This window comes from Balaenoptera physalus (genome assembly GCF_965194825.1).
Source record: "Balaenoptera physalus genome assembly, chromosome: 11".
NCBI classification, from domain to species: Eukaryota; Metazoa; Chordata; class Mammalia; order Artiodactyla; family Balaenopteridae; genus Balaenoptera; species Balaenoptera physalus.
Window position 1 is genome coordinate 109,512,924 of NC_138896.1, and position 17,636 is coordinate 109,530,559.

At 47.4% G+C, this 17,636-nt stretch overlaps 1 long non-coding RNA gene across 1 annotated transcript; it reads right to left on the minus strand.

The window, feature by feature from the left end:
* Window positions 1-1,580: 1,580 nt before the first annotated feature.
* On the minus strand, window positions 1,581-16,021 carry LOC309638289. Its single transcript, XR_014251053.1, has 3 exons — window positions 5,102-16,021; window positions 2,654-4,973; window positions 1,581-1,596 (listed from the first exon to the last, which is right to left on the minus strand). It is a non-coding gene; the product is annotated as an uncharacterized lncRNA (long non-coding RNA).
* Between the last annotated feature and the right edge of the window lie 1,615 nt (window positions 16,022-17,636).

Consider the following 17,636-nt stretch of genomic DNA (forward strand, 5'->3'; position numbering starts at 1 on the left):
ACAACTCCCGGCGTGCAGCGGGGCCGCGCGGCCTGTCGGAGGGAGGGCCGGCGGGGCGGGGCGGGGCGGGGCGGGAGGGGCGCGGGGTACGCCGGGACGGGGGTATGCGCCTGCGCAGACTGAGCCGCGAGCGCGGGGCGGGGAAGCTGAGCGGGATGGTGGCTTCTCCCAGTTCCTTTCACGGCACCGGTAACTTGTTTCGCTGGTGTAGACAGTGAGCGCCTTGGGGCCGGCCTGTCCCGGCGCCACCTCGGTGCCCGGCGCCCAGCAGGTGCGCGGCGGTGGGGCCGACGGACACCCCTTTGTGGGGTCATTGAGCGAGCTTTGGGCCGGTCGGGGCGCGGGCCCCGCCGACTCGGGGAAGGCGATGAGGTCGTGGTCAGGAGGCCCGGGGAGTCCGGGGAGGCCTCCCGGAGGAGGCGTCCCGGGGGAGGAACTGTTGCGAGCAGGGCAGGCGCTGTGCCTGCCCGAGATCTCGGGAGAGGATTCCTGCTTGGCTGGAGCCGGGGCTGTGTGAAGGGGAGGGATAAGACTTAACGTTCTTGGGGCCGGTGGGTGGGGCGAGGGGTGCCAGACGGGGCTTTTGAAGTTTATTTCCGAGGCACCTGTGATCACGGGTGGCACGTGATAGGTAATCTAAGGGAAGAGACCTTGTGCTGTCAGCATCTAGAGGTGGGCGCCGCTGCCTGGGGTTAGGGGAGGTTCGTGGAGCGCAGTCTGGAGCTGGACCAGTCGGAGTTGGAGATGCCGATGTGGCTAGATGCTTTCTGCAGTATTAATTTAGGGATTGCTGTTTCTGTTTTTCCTTTCCCTCCCATTTCTAGCAGGTAGCCAGGATTTGTAAATCTTTGCCTCAGGATTTCTTGTAAGACGGGAAGTCCTTTTGTGAAAACCTAATCTATGGGTGGAAAATTAAAATGACTGCAGGAGGCGGGCAGGAACTTCAGTGAAGTGACCCAGGTGTGGCATCACTTGATATGAATTCCTCACATAAAAAAAAGTAAGCACGACTACTGTCATAGGGCTGCTTCTGAGATGCAGCCCCATCTTGCCATCCAGGACCCGTTCTTAATCTCTTCCGGAGTTTTGACCAGAAGCTGAAACTGGCAGCCCTTGGACTCAATTCAGCAGGTAGATCAGAGCTGACATTTAGCCCATATGCACCCTGCACGATACTGATGGTGAAAATATTGAAATGCTTCATGGTAAATAGTATCATAGTAACTGTACAGTCACAATTAGCTAATATAAATTTTCATATAAACTCGGGTTTGTACTGACAGTTTTAGGACGTTAGTACCATAGAAAAAGGGCCTTCTGTTGTAGCCACATCTGAGGAACATCTTGTGTCACTGAAGCGACTGTGGCTAAGTTGCATGTGTTAACAAAACAAATTGCTTTAGGAGAATCACTAAAAATAATTTTGTTAGCATAGTGTAATTCTTTTGAATTACAGTAGCAGGTGTGCAGTGTATTTATACTTATACACTTAAGATTTTATTACAGATGTTAAGAACAAATACTAAAGTGAAGAGGCAACAAAATCTGGATAAATTTTTAATAGTTTCATATATAATAAATGTGAGTCTTGTTAATCTGCAGAACAAAGAAGGAATTACAGTAGTAGTGAGTCCCAGCCTGGAACTTGTTTTGATACTGTGCAAGAATCTGCACAAAATAAAACTTGTATTAAATACATTTTATTACATAAAATCTGTATTTCTGTAGTGAAAAATGACGATTTTTTTCAACCAGGCATTTGTGTTAGCGCTGATGACAAAGTTTGGCTGCAAATAGTGCTCAAAAGTTCTGTGTTAAAAGATCAAAGTGCTAAACATGTATATTTCATCAGGATGCTGTTAAAACGTGTGGTTCAAGTGAAAAAAATTTGTGGTCATTAATGAGGAAGAAATTTAAAATATAATCAGTTTCATATATTAAACATTTGAAAACTTAAAACTCCCAAAATGTCATGAAAGTGAGGATAAAGCAGTCAAAAAGATACAGAGGGACTGTCGGAATTTTTAGCACTGCATAAAATTGAGCATTTCCATGAAAATATTTAATAGAACTTCTAAAGGAATAGTATTGATATGGGGGTGGGTACTGTGGACTCACTTTTTACAAAATAGATGTATCTAATGAGAAAACAACTTTTTGGAAAACAAAGCAGTGCATTTTAAATCATCTTCAAGGAAGTTTCATTTGCTTCACATAAAAGTGTTTTAATAATTTGCTTAAAATACAAATTTCAATATTTTGAAGATAATGGTTTTTGTTGATCTTATGACACTGGGAGCTGCATTTAATACAGTGTATTGAGCTTTCTTGGTGGGAAAAAATATATATATATATACAATGGAAAGATAACTTTTGTAAAAATATCATTGGAATATTTTACAACTTTGAAGAGGTCATTGGATTTTGTACAAAAAGTGCCAGTGTAATAATGCTAGGAAGAGTCTGGAGTTTCAGCCAAAAGTTTAGAAAAAAATTTGGATATTTTAATTTGTCACTAAGTGATCAAATTTAATTAATTTTGGATAAAGCAATACAAGATTTAAGTAATTCTCATGTTTTTCTCAATTGTATTTCTTACCATGCATCAAATAAATATCAGAAAGAACTGCAAATTAAGTACTGGAAATTGCACCTTGATGGACAGCTTGAAGTGCGAGAGTGGCAGAAGCAGTTTGGAAATCAGTAAGTTCTGTGTGTTCACCGTGATAGAAGCAGAAGTGCAGAGGTTAGCCATCGAAGAATATAACTTTAGGAGTGTTGGCCTTAATAAAAGATGTTTTAATGGAAATATCAATATTTTAGCTTTATGAGGAAAATCATAATTATTAGAGCTGACATTGTTTCCGTGGACTCTGGAATGATTGAACATTATTTGTAACGTAATGTTCAATCATAATGTAATGATTGAACAATACTTGTAAATCATTGTAGTCTGGTCAGGCTTCTATAACAGAACACCACAGACTGCGTGACTTCTAAACAACAGAAATTTATTTCTCATAGTTCTGGAGGCTGGGAGGTCAGGGCGCCAGCACGCCTGGGTTCTGGTGAGAGCCCTCTTGCGGGTTGCAGACTGCCGACTTCTCGTGGCAGACAGCAGAGCAGAGGAAGCAAGCTCTCTTGGGACTCTTACAAGGGCTCTAATCCTCATGACTTCCACCCTTATAACCTCATCTAACCCTAATTACCTCCCAAAGGCCCTGCCTCCTAAAATCATCACATCGTGGGGGTAAGGGGGTAAGGCTTTAACATGAATTTTGGAGAGACACAACATTTGTTTATGTTTGCATAACATAAACAAGTAAAGGAAACTTCGAAACGGAAGATACAGATGTGAAAAGAAGATAGGTACACTGAAACAAACTGAAGCATCAATTCCAATAGAAAAACTATTGGATTGTCTAATCAATAATATAAAAAGGGTTTTGATGGAGAAATGAATGAACTTTTCAATTGAATCCTGAGATTTGGCTAACTGGTTTGTGAAGCTCCATGGATTGAGGTTGAACACAGTAGCAAATTCAAGAAGTGATTTTTGTGACTTAGTTATAATAGAAATATTGAATATATAAAAGTCTCAGAGTGTTTGACTTGCCTGGAGGTTCTCTGGAAGACCCCACTTGCAAAGCTGTCTTCATTTGACCTGACTTGGAGCTCAGAGTTCATCCAGTGCAAAAAGTCTTCTCCCCAGGGCATTTCTCACAAACATGTAGAGGCAGCTGTTGAACTTCACAACTGCCTGAGGCAGTGAATAATGCTTAGGACAAACAACAGGCTAGCCAAAAAGCTGAAAGGGAAAAACTGGGGAATGGGCATCCAGGGCAGCTTTGAGAAGCTCCAAAACGTCCTGCTCTTCTAGAAGGCCACACGCACAGGTAGAGGAGTCACGTGCCTAAGGCTGTGACATGCTCGGGAAAGCCCTGGGAAGGCCCTGAGCTCTCCTCGGGCCAACCTCCAGGCTCCCCACAGCACGAAGTGAAGGCTTAGGCAGCGTTGTCCAGTGCTGGGCCCCTCAGCACACACTGGGAGACTTGCTGGGCCCAGGGGCTTAGGAAATGCCTGTCTAATCACTAGCTGACCACTAAGCTATCTCTGCAGAGACTTCAGTGGTCACATGTGCCTTTACAGAATCAGTTCAGACAAATCATGAAACACAGCAACAAAAATAAAGGCAAACCTTGGGGAGGGGCGAGAATCTGATTTCCACAGTTGCTACATTATATTGCTTAGAATACCCAGTTTTCAACAAAATATTATGAAACATGCAAAAAAAGAAAAAGAAAAGAGAATATGGTCCATACACAGGAAACAAAATCAATCCATAGAAACTGTTCCTAAGGACGTGCAGACGTTGGACTTACTAGACAGAGACTTTAAGTCAGCTGTTTTAAATAAGTACAGAGTTAAAGTAAAGCATGTCTAGAGAATTGAAGTGTGACAACACTGTGTCACCAAATAGAGAATATCAATAAAGAGAGATTATAAACATAGGAATTTGGGAGTAAAAAAATGTAATGAGTGGAAAATTCACTAGAGGGCTCAATAGCAGATTTCACTAGAATCAGACCTTCAGGATCAATTGAGTTTACCTAGAGGAAAAGAAAAGAGAGCAAACTAAACCCAAAGCAAACAGGAGGTTTATGATAATTGCTAGTATTGATGAGCATGAGACCTACAAAAGGGGCTCAGTTTGGTGCAGTAGATAGTCTTTCTTGAAGGGGATCATGAGGTGTATTTTATATACACTTAGGTTCCCATTATCCCAATAATAATAACAAAGTGTGTTATTGGTCATGGGCTAAACTCTGGAACATTCTGCTGGGATGTCTATTGTTGGTAGCAGTTATATTGCAAACAGTCCCTCGAGTTGTGTGCAGTTACCTTCTTTGTCCTCTGTGTAAGACCTTCATTCCTTCCTAAGAAACCACATTTAAAGTCCAAATGGATTCCATCTGATTTATATGAAAGCAAATCATTACTAACAGATTACTCACTGCACTTTACTGTAATCTAGTCACGTACATAATTTTGTTTTTTACAACATGACAGTTAAATCCTGTTGGTCTAGAAATATACTTACTAGAAAATATTCTTCCATGTTGAGGGATAGATGAAGTGTTTCTGCAGGAGTGACCCATACTTCCAAAGCTCTTTTGATGAACCCGGGGCCAACTTGTATCTGTCTTCTCGGGGTTCAGCTTGGATGGACAAGGAAGCTAGACGGCGGACATGACCAACGGAACAGTCAATGAACATTGACTAAGACAGCAGTTAAAAACAGCATCACCGGTAGGGGTTGAGGGTAGCAGTTTAGGTGGCAGATTCAGGCCCAGCTTGCAATTAAGCTCATGAAATGCAAGATTTGGTTGAGCAATTGAACTGCAGGACGGATGGAGATGCTGCTGGGCCTTGGGACACCTAGAACCAGAGGCCAAGAGCCACTGTTCCTCACCGTTGCATGTTTCTGCTCAGAAACTTCATTCTTTCCTATTGCATTGTCTTCCTTCATAAAGCAGGAACAATGGATGTCCATAACTTAGGAGTTTCAAGTCTTCCTGTGGGGCTCACAAGTGCAAATGCTTTCTGGGGTCAGGGGAGTACCATAATTGAGTGAAGGAAGCTGGGTATGCAATGCGGGGTGGCGGGGGGGGGGGCACCGTGGCAAACTGAATCCCAAATTCAGCCTTTGGATTTTTCCAAAGAGGCCTGGCATCTGTGTCGAGGTTTCCAGCCTGCATCTCCTCAGGACAGCCCCGCCTAGGAGAGTGGGAGTGCACCCGAAAGCCTGTGCCAGCTCGTGGTCTTGAAGCGTCTTCTCAGCCACAGTGGCCGCTGGGCACAGAGCGAGGCCGGAGGATGTCAGGTGTAGCCAGGCTTTAGGTCTCACCAGCAAGGAGACAGAAGGAGAGGGTGCAGCGATGTTTTCTTGCTGGTAGGAAGATGGGGGCGAGTCCCTCCTTCTGATTAGAAAATAACTCAGGGCATTACAGAACAGTAGAAGATACATAAATGTACAGACAAGTGGTGGAAAAGCTCCGTAATCTCTCATCTGGAGAGAGTGTTGGTCGGTTTCCTTTGTCTTTGTTCCTTACCTACTTTTAATATAACTGTGACCGTGTGTCGTTTTGTATATTGCTTTTGTATCAAATCATTTTTGATTTTCAAATATTTTAATATTTAAATAAGTATTCTAAGTATTATTATATTACGTATTGTATTCCTACTGTCTCACATTTTTTCCATAAACCTCCTTCTAATATTATATTCATGGGAGGTACATCCAGGGAGGCACCATGGTGTTCCGTAACGATTTCCCTGAAGTTAGGGGTTTAGGTTGTTCACTGTTTTTTTCCTATTATAAATCACACTGGGATGAGTATCTTCATGACCAAAATGTTGCCTACATATCCTATTATTTACTCGGGATAGAATTCCAAAAGTGGGAATTTCTGGGTGGGTCAAAAGCAATAAACATTTTTAAAGTTCTTGGTGTGTATTGCCGTGTTTCTGAAGATGGACTGTATCTATTTCGACTCACAGTACTTGGCAAATGATATTTTAAACCTGAAAGGCCCATGTTCTCAGCTGGGTTGAAAGAGGGCTGTGTGCAGGCAGCTTTGGATCCAGGCTGACTTGGCCTGCAGGAACAGCTCCTGGACCTTCTAGAATGTTCCCACCCTTCCCCGCAGCCGCCTCCTTGTGCTTGGGGCCTGTGGTTTTCTGCAGGATGGTGTCGCTGCCAACTGATGCCAGCCCAGAAGCCCGTTGGCTGTCAGTGTTCACCGACCCTTTCGAGTTGGTCCCCGGCAAGGGTCCTCCTGCCCCGAGTCATGGAAGCCGGCAGAATGAGAGTGAGTTCAGTTCGGAAGCAAAGGAAAGCTTTATCCTTCGATAAAGGATAGGATGGAGGGGGGCGGCTCACGCCCGGGACACGCCCTCCCTCAAAGGCCGCTGCGGCGCTGCTTTATAGGTTCCTGTAGTTCTCGCGGGGTTGGCGCACATCGCGGGATCCGTGCTCCCGCGGCGTCTCTGCAGGCGGCCATTTCCCACGAGGAGCTCAGCCCTGAGGTGCCCAGTGCGACGCTTCTGCACGTGGCCTCCTGTGAGCAAGTGAAACTAGACTAAGCACTAAGGAAAAAAAAAAGGTTAGACTTTATTATATTACCCAAATTCTCTCATTTCCCGGGAACTGGGCGATAGTTGCGGACTGCGGCCTGGGGCACCCCAGAGCCACCTGGCACGCTGCTGACCGCCAGGTGCACGGGGGCTGCTCTGAGCACCTTCCAGGCCTCACAGCCTCCGCAGACCAGTGGGTGCCACGTTTCCTCTCTGCTCCCAGCACCTCCTGCAGGGACGCTTGGCCGGCTCCCTTCAAGGGAAGGGCTGGGCTCCGCAGGCCTCCGGCCCCAGGGGAGGGGAGCCCCGAGGCGCTGGGCTGAGCCTCCTGTCTGTGCGCTGTCCCTGCTCTGCCTCGTTAGCTCTGGGAAAGCAGGTCAGCCGCCTGCCTTCATGCTCGGGCTTCTAGCAAAGGGCGCCGGGGGCTGCTCGGCAGTGTTTGCTGAGTGAATGACGGCAGCACTGCTGAGAGTCGCAGGGTTCGAGGGACGCCCGGCGCCCAGGGTCCAGTGTCCCTCCGCCGTCCTGAGTTACCAGGGTCGGGGCCGGACGGGAACGGGCCCGGGGGTCAGGCCTGGGGCCGTGGTAGCTGCTGTGTCTTTCCTGTCTCCTTTCCAAGCTCGGCTTCCTCCTCCGAGGAGGTCAGGGCTGCTGCGGGAAGTGGCCATAGACTAGAGGCGGTGTGTCTGTGTTCTGATGTGCAAGAGGGACTTTGCTGTGACCCAAGGGGCTTGAAAGACAGGTGCTCTGGAGTGAGAAAGGGTCTGCTGAGTGCGCTTAGCTCCCGTGTGGCAGATCCGGGGTGGTCCGGCAGAGGGGACGCCTTCCATGTGCGAGGCAGGCCTGCATCTTCGTGCTCAGCCCAGACTTCTTTGAAGAGCACTGTTGTCGAGATTCCGAGTTCAGGCTTTGGAGTCGGAAGGCCCGGCTTCAAACCCAGGTGTCTGAAGAGCCCTGGCACTGCGGGCAGGTAGCTTAACCCCAGTCGTGATCTCCTGAACTGTGTCGCAGGGCTGAGAACTCAGTGAGCAAAAGTGTGTAAAGCACTTAGCATGCCGGGTGCTTCCCAAAGGGGGGGTCCGTCAGTCGGTAATTGACGGTCCCCTTTGTGCCCACAAATCACTCCCCTGAGTTTTGTTAAAAGCAATTCTTTATCAGTGAGAGCCCACTGGAAATTAGTGTGTGTCTAAAAGGACTCAGAAAATTAGTATATGAGCAAGGAGGGAAAATCAAGTTTGTCCCCTTGCTTCACAAACATTCTCCTTGCCTTGTTTCCTACTGTGTTTAACAGAATCATTACTTTCCTAATTCCCAGGCTCTGAAATTTGAACCCATCTCACTGCTCTGTTGTGGTCATCACGTGCACATCCAGCACTGACCTCCTCCATGTCTTCTGGCCCATCCCCCGCCATCACCGCCCTTGTTTGGGCACAGCGTCCGCTGCCAGGACAACTGCATCACCCAGTAACTGTCCTTCCTCCCTCCTGGGTGGCCCTGTCCAGTCCACCCTCCACAGGCTTCTAAAGCGCTCCTGTCCCTTGCTCACTTGTCCTCCATGGTGTCTGTATCACTTACGATTACGTTTGGCTGCTTGTTATGGAAAATCCCAAATAACAGCAGCTCAGACACTTCATTTCTCTAACTTTCAAGGAGTCTGGAAGTAGCTATCCCAGGGCTTCTGCCAGTCTCCGTGGTCTCAGAGGCCCAGGCTCCTTCTATGTTATTGCTCTGCCATGTGTGACACCTCATAGTCCCACATAGCTGCTCAAGCGCCAGCCATACATCTGCATTCCAGCCAGCAGGAGGGAGGAAGGGAAAGTCACACTTCCTTCCTTTAAAGACCTTCTTTAGAAATTGCACACACAACTCCCACGTATATCTCGTAGGCCAGAATTTAGTCCATTGTCACACGTAGCTGCAAGGGAGGCTGGGGCATGTATAGCTTACTCTGACTAAAACACACAGCATGAAAAGTGTGCACATGTGTCTATACCTGGGTCACCATACCGAGGACCAAGACAGAGACCCTGAGTGCCTTTGTAGGCTCCCTGTGTGGCTCCCAGTTTCGAGATCTCCCCCAGGTAAGCACTATCCTGACCTCTGTTGCTGTCCATGACCTTTGCCTGTTTTGGAACTTTGAGTACATTGAGGCGTTCAGCATGGGATCTTCTGTGTCTGGCACTCAACCTTATGTCTGTGAGAGTCATCCTTGTTGTGTGTGCAGTAATTTGTTTTTTTTTTTTAAATGCTCTGTGGTTTTCCACCACAATCTATTTACCCCTGTTCTTGTTGATGAACATTTGGGTTGTTTCCAGTTTGGGGCTATTTTTAATAGAGCTGCTTTGAATATTTGTGTACAGGTCTTTTCATTTACCTTGGGTCTGTATCTGGGAGCAGAATTGCTGAGTCTAGATGTCTGATCATTGTTTCACACGGCTGTGCATTCAGCTGACATCCATAAACACAGTGCTCCATCATTATGGAAGAAGAGAGCAACAGGTACTGAGCGTCACCAGCAGCTCTGTGGGGTACCACTGCCCACACGTGGAACCGAGCCCTCTTGGCGCTCAGACAGTAGCTCTCTGCGGAAGCTCCTCGCCTGTCTCCCCAGCCTCAGCCCTCACCCCGCCGTGCCCTGCCCAGTGCTCTTCCTCACATCTACTCTGTCTGCTGGGATGCGTCCTCCTCCTCCTCTTCCCCAACCTGCAGGCTCCCCTCTGCTCAGACAAAACCCACGCATCACAGCACAGGTGTTTCCACCTAACGCAGCCTCCCCCGCGCCCCCAGGCTGGGCCCGATTTCTTCATGCCATCTGCTTCCACTGTGTGTTGTACCTTGGCAGCAATGGAGCACATTTGCCTTGTTATAATTATCTCTCAGCACCCCAGGATTTAGCATTGGCAGGGTCCTTGGAGGTCCTGAAAGCCCACGGGAGCTCGGAACTACTTCTGAGATGGCTGATCGGCATCCCGGGGAGACGTCCAGGCCTTTACTTTCCCATCAGTGCTCTCCTTTCTTCCCCCTTCCCTCCCTGACCCGGCATCTCAATAAATAAGAACTGATGGCCTAAGATCTAAAAGAATAGATCTTATAAGTTCTCGTTGCACACACACTGGAAGTTTGCAGTGATATATGGTGACAGATATTAGCTAGCCTTACTGTGGTGATCGTTTCTATACGTGTATAAATAGCACTAATGCTCTTGCGCCTGTCCTTTGAAGCATGCATCTGGCACAATCTCAGCTATGGATGAATCTGGCCATCGCCCTTCTCCTCGCTGGCCTGTGGAGCAGAGTGATACTGGCCAGACTGGACCCACCACAAATCCACCCAACCTCAGACAGCCCCCAGGATGTCTGCCTATGTTTCCTTGGCCAGTTCACACTTCTACTCTCTGCACTAGCTTTTTGCCCCCTTTTTAAAATATGAGAGCATAATTTACATACACTAAAATTTACCTTTTTTCCTGTACAGTTATGCAAATGTTGACAAATGCATACAGCCCTGGGGCTGCTACCACAGTCAAGACACAGAAGGGTTCCGTCATCTCAGCTTCCCACGTGCCTTTGTGGTTGGCCTGTCCCCCACTCTCGGCTCCCGTCCACCACAGACGTGCTTTCTGTTCCCCGCAGTTTCCCCTTCCCCTTGATGTCCTAGAAACTGACCCGCGTGGTGTGTTGGCTTCGTCACGGGCTCCTGCTGCTCAGGATGCCTTGGAGAGTCACCCACGTTGTTGGAGTCCCCGTGGTTCGTTCCTCTTTGTGGCAGAGTAGTGATCCGTTCTCCAGGTGAAGGACATTTAGGGCGCTTCGGGCTTTGGGTAATTATGAGAAAAACCACTTTAAACACTGTGTGCAGGTTTGTGTGGGAAGCTAAGTTTTCATTTCTCTTGAGTAAATATCTGGGGGCAGGATTGCCGAGTTGTAGGCTTCACCGCGAAACTGTTTTCCAGGGTGGTGGTACCCTTCTGCCGTCCCACTAACGGTGTGTGAGAATTCCAGTTGTTCTGCATCCTCATCAGCAGTTGGTTGTGTCAGGTTTTTACAAAACTTTTAGTCATTCTCAGGAATTCCCCGGTGGTCCAGTGGTTAGGACTCGGCGCTTTCACTGCCGTAGTCCTGGGTTTGATCCCTGTTGGGGGAACTAGGATGCCCCAGGCCACGCAGCATGGCCAAACCACCCCCGCCCCCCGCAAAAAAAATTTTAGTCATTCTGATGTGGTATCTTATTGTGGTTTTAAATTTATCTTTTCCTAATGACTAGTGATACTGAGCTTCTTTTCATGTGCATATTTGTGATCCATAGATTTTTCTTTTTTGGTGAAGTATCTTTTCAAATATTCTTCCCATTTAAAAAAATGAGCTGTTTGGATTTTCTTATTGTTGAGTTTTGAGAGTTCTTTACAAGTTCTGGCTAAAGATCTTTTATCAGATATGTAATAATATAGCTATTTTCTCCTCGGCTTTGGCTCGTCTTTTTATTCTCTAAACAGTGTCTTTCGAAGAGCATAAATTCTTCATTTTGACGAAGTCCAGTTTGTCAAGTTTTTCTTTTATGGATTGTGCTTTTGATGTCACATCTAAGAAATCTCCGTCTAATGCAAGGTCCCAAAGATTTTCTCCTATGTTTGGTTCTAGAGCTTGTGTAGTTTCAGCAGTTACATTTAGGTCTGTGATCCATCTTGAGTTAGTTTTTGATTATGTGTAAGGTAGTGATTTTATTTTTTGATGTGGACCGTTTTTAAAGTCTTTATTGAATTTGTTACAATACTGCTTCTGTCTTATGTTTGGTTTTTTGGCCACGAGGCATGTGGATCCTAGCTCCCCAACCAGGGATCGAACCCGCACCCCCTGCATTGGAAGGTGTAGTCTTAACCACTGGACCGCCAGGGAAGTCCTGTGACTTTATTCTTTAATTTACTTTATTTTGATGCAAGTAATACATGTACAGGTTTGAAAGGACCACGTGCCTTAAAACGAAAAGCAATTCCATGCTCTAACTCCACTCTGGACCCCCACCCCTCAAAGGCAACCGTTATCAACTCATTTAATTTTTTCTTCTGGTGTTTACCTCCATGTAACGTGCTTATAATTCCTGATTTTTAACTTTAGGCGTTTTCTACTGACTTCTTATCATTGAAGGTCAGGTTCGCTTTCTTACACCTCCCCACGCATCCCCCACCACCCCACCACGATCCCAACGTAGCTGTAAAATAATGTTGGCTGGGGACTTCCCTGGCGGTCCAGTGGTTAGGACTCTGCGCTGCCGCTGCAGGGGGCATGCGTTCGATCCCTGGTCAGGGAACTGAGATCCCACAAGGCACATGGCGTGGCCAAAAATGAAATAAAATAAAAAATAAAAATATTAAGAAAAACTGATTTTGGTTAATCAGTTCAGTGCTAATCTCATAATGACTGTGTACATATTACTCAGTCAAGCAGAATAGTGTATTATGATGCCACTTCCCTCCTAAGACTTTTTTTTCCTCTTACAGCTAACAGTTCATATTTTCATTTGTTTGATTTTGTAAGCGCCTTGTAAGTGCTAAGTTATCCCCCCATTCTTTGACAAATTCTATCGTACCTCTCGACATAGTGAACAAAACTGGGTCATCTCTAAGTGTTTCTGCTTGTTTCCTTCCCTCTTGCTCCCTTGGTTCCCGTGTGGACGGGCGCCCTCCAGGCCTGCCCCCCACCTGCCGTCCTGGGACTTCTTCTCGCCAGGGACGCCCCTTCGTGTCTCCTTGGGGTGGAATCTCCTTTCTCAGACACTGCCTTCCTCTTTCCTGGTGGCCTCCCTGGTTTGGGTGGGTACTTCACTTCCTCCAGTGCATCCTAAGGCAGTGCCCGTGGGGCCCTGTGTGACCAAAATGTCTTTCTTCTGCTTTCACCCTGGTGTGGAGTCTGGTTGCTGTACAGAAATCTGGGTTGGATATCATTTTTCCTCAAAATTTCAAACTTGTCACCAGTGCTGTTGAGAAGTCTGAAGGCATTCTGATGGAAGATTCCTTTTCTTCTCTGGTGTGGGTCGGGTGCAGGCCTGGCAGCCAGGGGTCTGGCAGCTGACTCGGGGGAAGGGGCTGGAGGTTTCATTTTTCACTCTCGGAGTCTCATGACTTTCCGATCTTCATCTGGGCCTCAGTGCCCTGTTTAGGGCCTCCTGGTTCATTTTGCCAGATGCAGGGTTGCCTACAGATAAAATACAGGATGCCCAGTTAAGTTTGAATTTCAGATAAGCAATGATTAATGCTTTAGAATAAGTGTGTCCTGTGCCACATTTGAGACGTATTAAGAAAATTATTTGCTGTTTATCTGAAATTCAAATTTAGTTGAGCATCTTGTTTTTCATTTGCTAAATATGGCAACCCTATCCAAATCAATTGTGTTTCTATAAATTAGCGAGAAACAACCTGTAAATTAAATTAACAAATTACATTTAAAATAGCACAAAAATACTTAGGAATAAATTTAATAAAAGAAGTGCAAGATGCACGGAAAACTACAAAACTTCACTGAAATAATATCTAAATAAATGGAAAGACATCTGTGTTCATGGATTAGAAGACTTAATATTGTCAAAATGGCAATATTGGCCAAATTGATCTATAGATTCAATGCAATCCCTTTCAAAATCATAGCTGATTTATTTGCCGAAATTGACAAAGCTGATCCTAAGATTTATATGGAAATCTGAGACCCAGAATAATCAAAACAACCTAGAAAAAGAAGAATAACATTGGAAGACTCACACTTCCAAATCTCAAAACTTACTGTACAGCTACGGTAATTAAGACAGTGTGTTACTGGCATAAGGACAGACACATCAATGGAGCAGAACTGAGAACCCAGAAGTAAACTCATACATTTGTGGTCAAATGATTTTCAACAAAGATGCCAAGATAATTCAATGGGGGAAAGAAGAGTCTTTCCAACCAATGGTACTGGGACCACTGGATGTCTGCCCACAGAAGAATATATTTGGACCCCTACTTCACAGCATATACAAAATTTAACTCAATATGGGTAAAAAACTTAAATGTAAGAGCTAAAATTTTAAACTCTTAGAAGGAAACCTAGGTGTATATCTTCTTGACCTTGGATTAGACAATGGTTTCTTAGCTATGACACCGAAAGTGCACAAGTAACCAGATTAAAAAATTGAACAGAAAAAAAAATGATAAGGGACTTGTATCTAGAATATATAAAGAACACACAACTCAGTAATGAAAAGACAAATAGTCCAATTTTAAAATGGATGAAGTATTTGAATAGATATTTCTCCAAAGAAGGTATATAAATGGCCAATAATTGCACGAAAAGATGCTCATCATCAGGGAAAGGAGCAAGTTAAAACCACAATGAGATGCCACTTCCCACAGATAGGGTAACTGTATTTAACAAGACAGACAGTAAATGTTGTCAAGGATGTGGAGAAATCAAAACCCTCACACGCTGCTGGTGGGAATTTAAAATGGTGCCGCTTTGGAAAACAGTCTGGCTGTTCCTCAAATGATTAAATGACTAATGATTAAATGCTTAATGCCAAGTTTACATGAATGACTTATTGCTTAACTATTAAATGTTCTTCCTGTGAGGTGCCCTACGACCCAGCAATTCCACTCTTAAATATGTGCCCAAAGGAATGGAAAAGGGATGTTCAAACAGACACTTGTACATAAATGTTCCCAGCTGCGCTGTTCACAAGAGTCAAAAAGTGGCAACAACCCATCAAATAAGGAAGAGATAAATAAATAAAAATAAAAATAGATAAATAAAAGGTGGTCCATCCATTCAATGGATAGCAAAAAGAAGTGAAGCACTGAGACCTGCTACAACATAGGTGAGCCCCGAAAACATCGCACTAAGTGAAAGAAGACAGTCCCAGGAGACCACAGGTTGTGCAAAGTGTCCAGAAGAGGCAGTCTGCCGAGACACAAGTCAGATTAGTGGCTGCCAGGGCTGGGGGTGGTGCAGGAAATGAGGGGGTGACTGCTAAAGGGGTGTGGGGTTTCTTTTTTTCTAACGAGCACAAATAGGCTGATTTCAGACAGTACCTGTTTGTATCAGAGAATAACGAGGAGGAGCCGAGATCTGTGATCGATGAAGTCTCTTCATCCTAACACCCCAATCCCAAGTGTCTTTTACCCATTATTTCCTTCTATCCTTGGGATTTCTTTTTGGGGAGATAAAAATGTTCTAAAATTGGTTGTGGTGATGGTTGCACAGCTCTGAATACACTAAATCACCCAGTTGTACATTTTAAGTGGGTGACCTTTATGATAGGTGAGTTTTATCTCAATAAAACTGTTACAAACTGTGCTTGCCTGTTTCTGTATTCATTTGATGATCTGCTCGGCTGCTTAGCCAAGGCATGTTTTCCTTCGCTGGAAATTCCGCCAGGGAATTCTTTTGATACGCATCGACCTGGCCTTGTCGGAAGGTGTTTCTGCAAGCTGAGGATGCAGTTTTCGGGCTCCACCAGCCCAGCCATGACTTCCGTCTCTGGGCCCCAAAGCCTTCCTCCCATTGCTGCTCAGAGGTGCCCCCGGCTGGCATCTCCAGGAACAATTCGTGCGACACTGCGGCCGAGGCAGAACAGATTGATGAGACGGAGTAAAACGGGCAGGGTGGGGCTGGAAGGAGAAAAAGGAACCACAGGCGGGAGGTGGTGAGCTGAGTGAGGGGAGGCCGACTGCCGGGCCTGGGGGTGGCGGGATTTGCTTAACGGAGCAATGGCCACAGGTTCCTTCCCTCTGCGGGCCGGTTATGGGCCAGGCCAGATAGGCCTGGGGCACGAGGTGACCGGACCTGGTCCCTGCCCCCAAGGAGCTCCAGGTCTGGAGGGCCCGGGAGGTCCATACCGGGGCGACTCCAGCATCGTGGGCTTTCCTGGGGTCCCAGGGGACTGACGGGAGTGGCCACGGGGACAGCCTCTCCCTGCAGGAGAGTCTGGGGTGGGTGGAGTGAGGGGGAGGGTAGGGGTGGGGCGGAGAAGGAGGCGGCGTGCACAGGAAAATGCGTAGTCCCCGGCCTCGCCCTGGACTTCCTGACACAGAGCGTCTGGGATGGGGCCTAGGCCTCTGAGTTACACACCCCCCAGTGATCTCTGTGAACCTCCAGGCTTCAGTGCGAGAATTGCATTTTTAAAGGATGTGGGGAAAGCCCCAAAACACAGACCAACAAAGACTATGCAGTAGAGACCATCTGGCCCACGAAGCCTAAAATGTTTACTATCTGGCCCTTTACAGGGAAAGTTTGCCCACTTCTGCTCTAAACTCTGAAGTTTGGGAACCACCCAGCCCACGAGTGCTTCCTCAGGTTCTAGCCCCATCTGCCCGATTGTCCGAGAAAGGCCGGTCTTCCAGGTGTAAGGGGAGATTAGCTCATGCTGGAGAGCTGTAAAGACGTCCTCGCCCCACGGGCACCTGTCCTTGACACAGAAGGGAGGCTGGTTAGGGAACCGAAAAGGAAACTTCGGGAGCTTCTGTGTCAGGGTGCACCTGACATCGCTGGCTGGCCTTGGGAGGGGCCCCCGTGATGGGGCTCGGGTGAGCGGCCCCCAAGGCCTCCTGCACCCCATTTCCCTCCCTTCCGGCCGCCAGCCGCGGTCGGCGGAGTCCTTCCACCCAGCTTGTACTCTTCTGCGACACACGGCTGGGTCTCTAAGTCAAACAGGGCGTCCTTTCGTGTGTTTTAAGCCTTACGGCGTGGCTTAGTGCAGAATCGATGATTCACCGCTTGTCTTCGCTTGGTGCTCTGTCTCTGAGGTTCGTCTGCACAGATGTGTGTTCTGGTTTGGTCTGCTTCACTTCCGCGGGGGGTTCCGAGCACAGCTGTACCTGGACTCGCGTCCTTTCTCCTGTCCAGGGCACTGGTTTGTTTCCTTACCCCATCGCAGGAACACTGCTGTGAGTGTCGGTGAGAGCTGGTGGCGGGGGGCCCGGCTCGGCCTCCAGGAGGGTGGGTGGGGCCTGAGCCGGTGCTGCCACACTGTTCTCCGTAGGGGCTTCTCGGGCCTCTCCAGCGCATCCACCGCGGGGCCAGCACAGCGCCCCCAGGACTGCCTCTGCTGCTGCCCACGAGGGCGTGAAGTGGTCCCTCTCCCAGGTGGGCTTGCTCTTCCCCGATCCTAGAGGTCGAGCACCTTTTCACGGTTTATTGGCCACTCCAGGCGCCCTTTCTGTGAAACGTGCTCATCTCTTTGCCCATTTTCCCAGCTTTTTTCCTTACCCGTTCGTAGGCGTAGGCCTTCTTTCTGTTCCCTGTTGTAGACAACCCTAAGGGACTCTGTCCCAGGTTCTAGCTTCTCCTGAGCCCAGCCATCCAGGTGGTGTCCGAGCAGCTCTGCACCTGCAGGTGGCTCCCTGGCCCCCAGGGAGGGAACGTGCCCTGGTGTCAGGGCTCCCGGCTGCAGCCTTGTTGCAGGAACACTGTCCGGTCCAGCCACCAGGGGGAGGAGCTGCTTCACTGACTGTGTGTCTCAGCTGCTTGAGGCTCCGG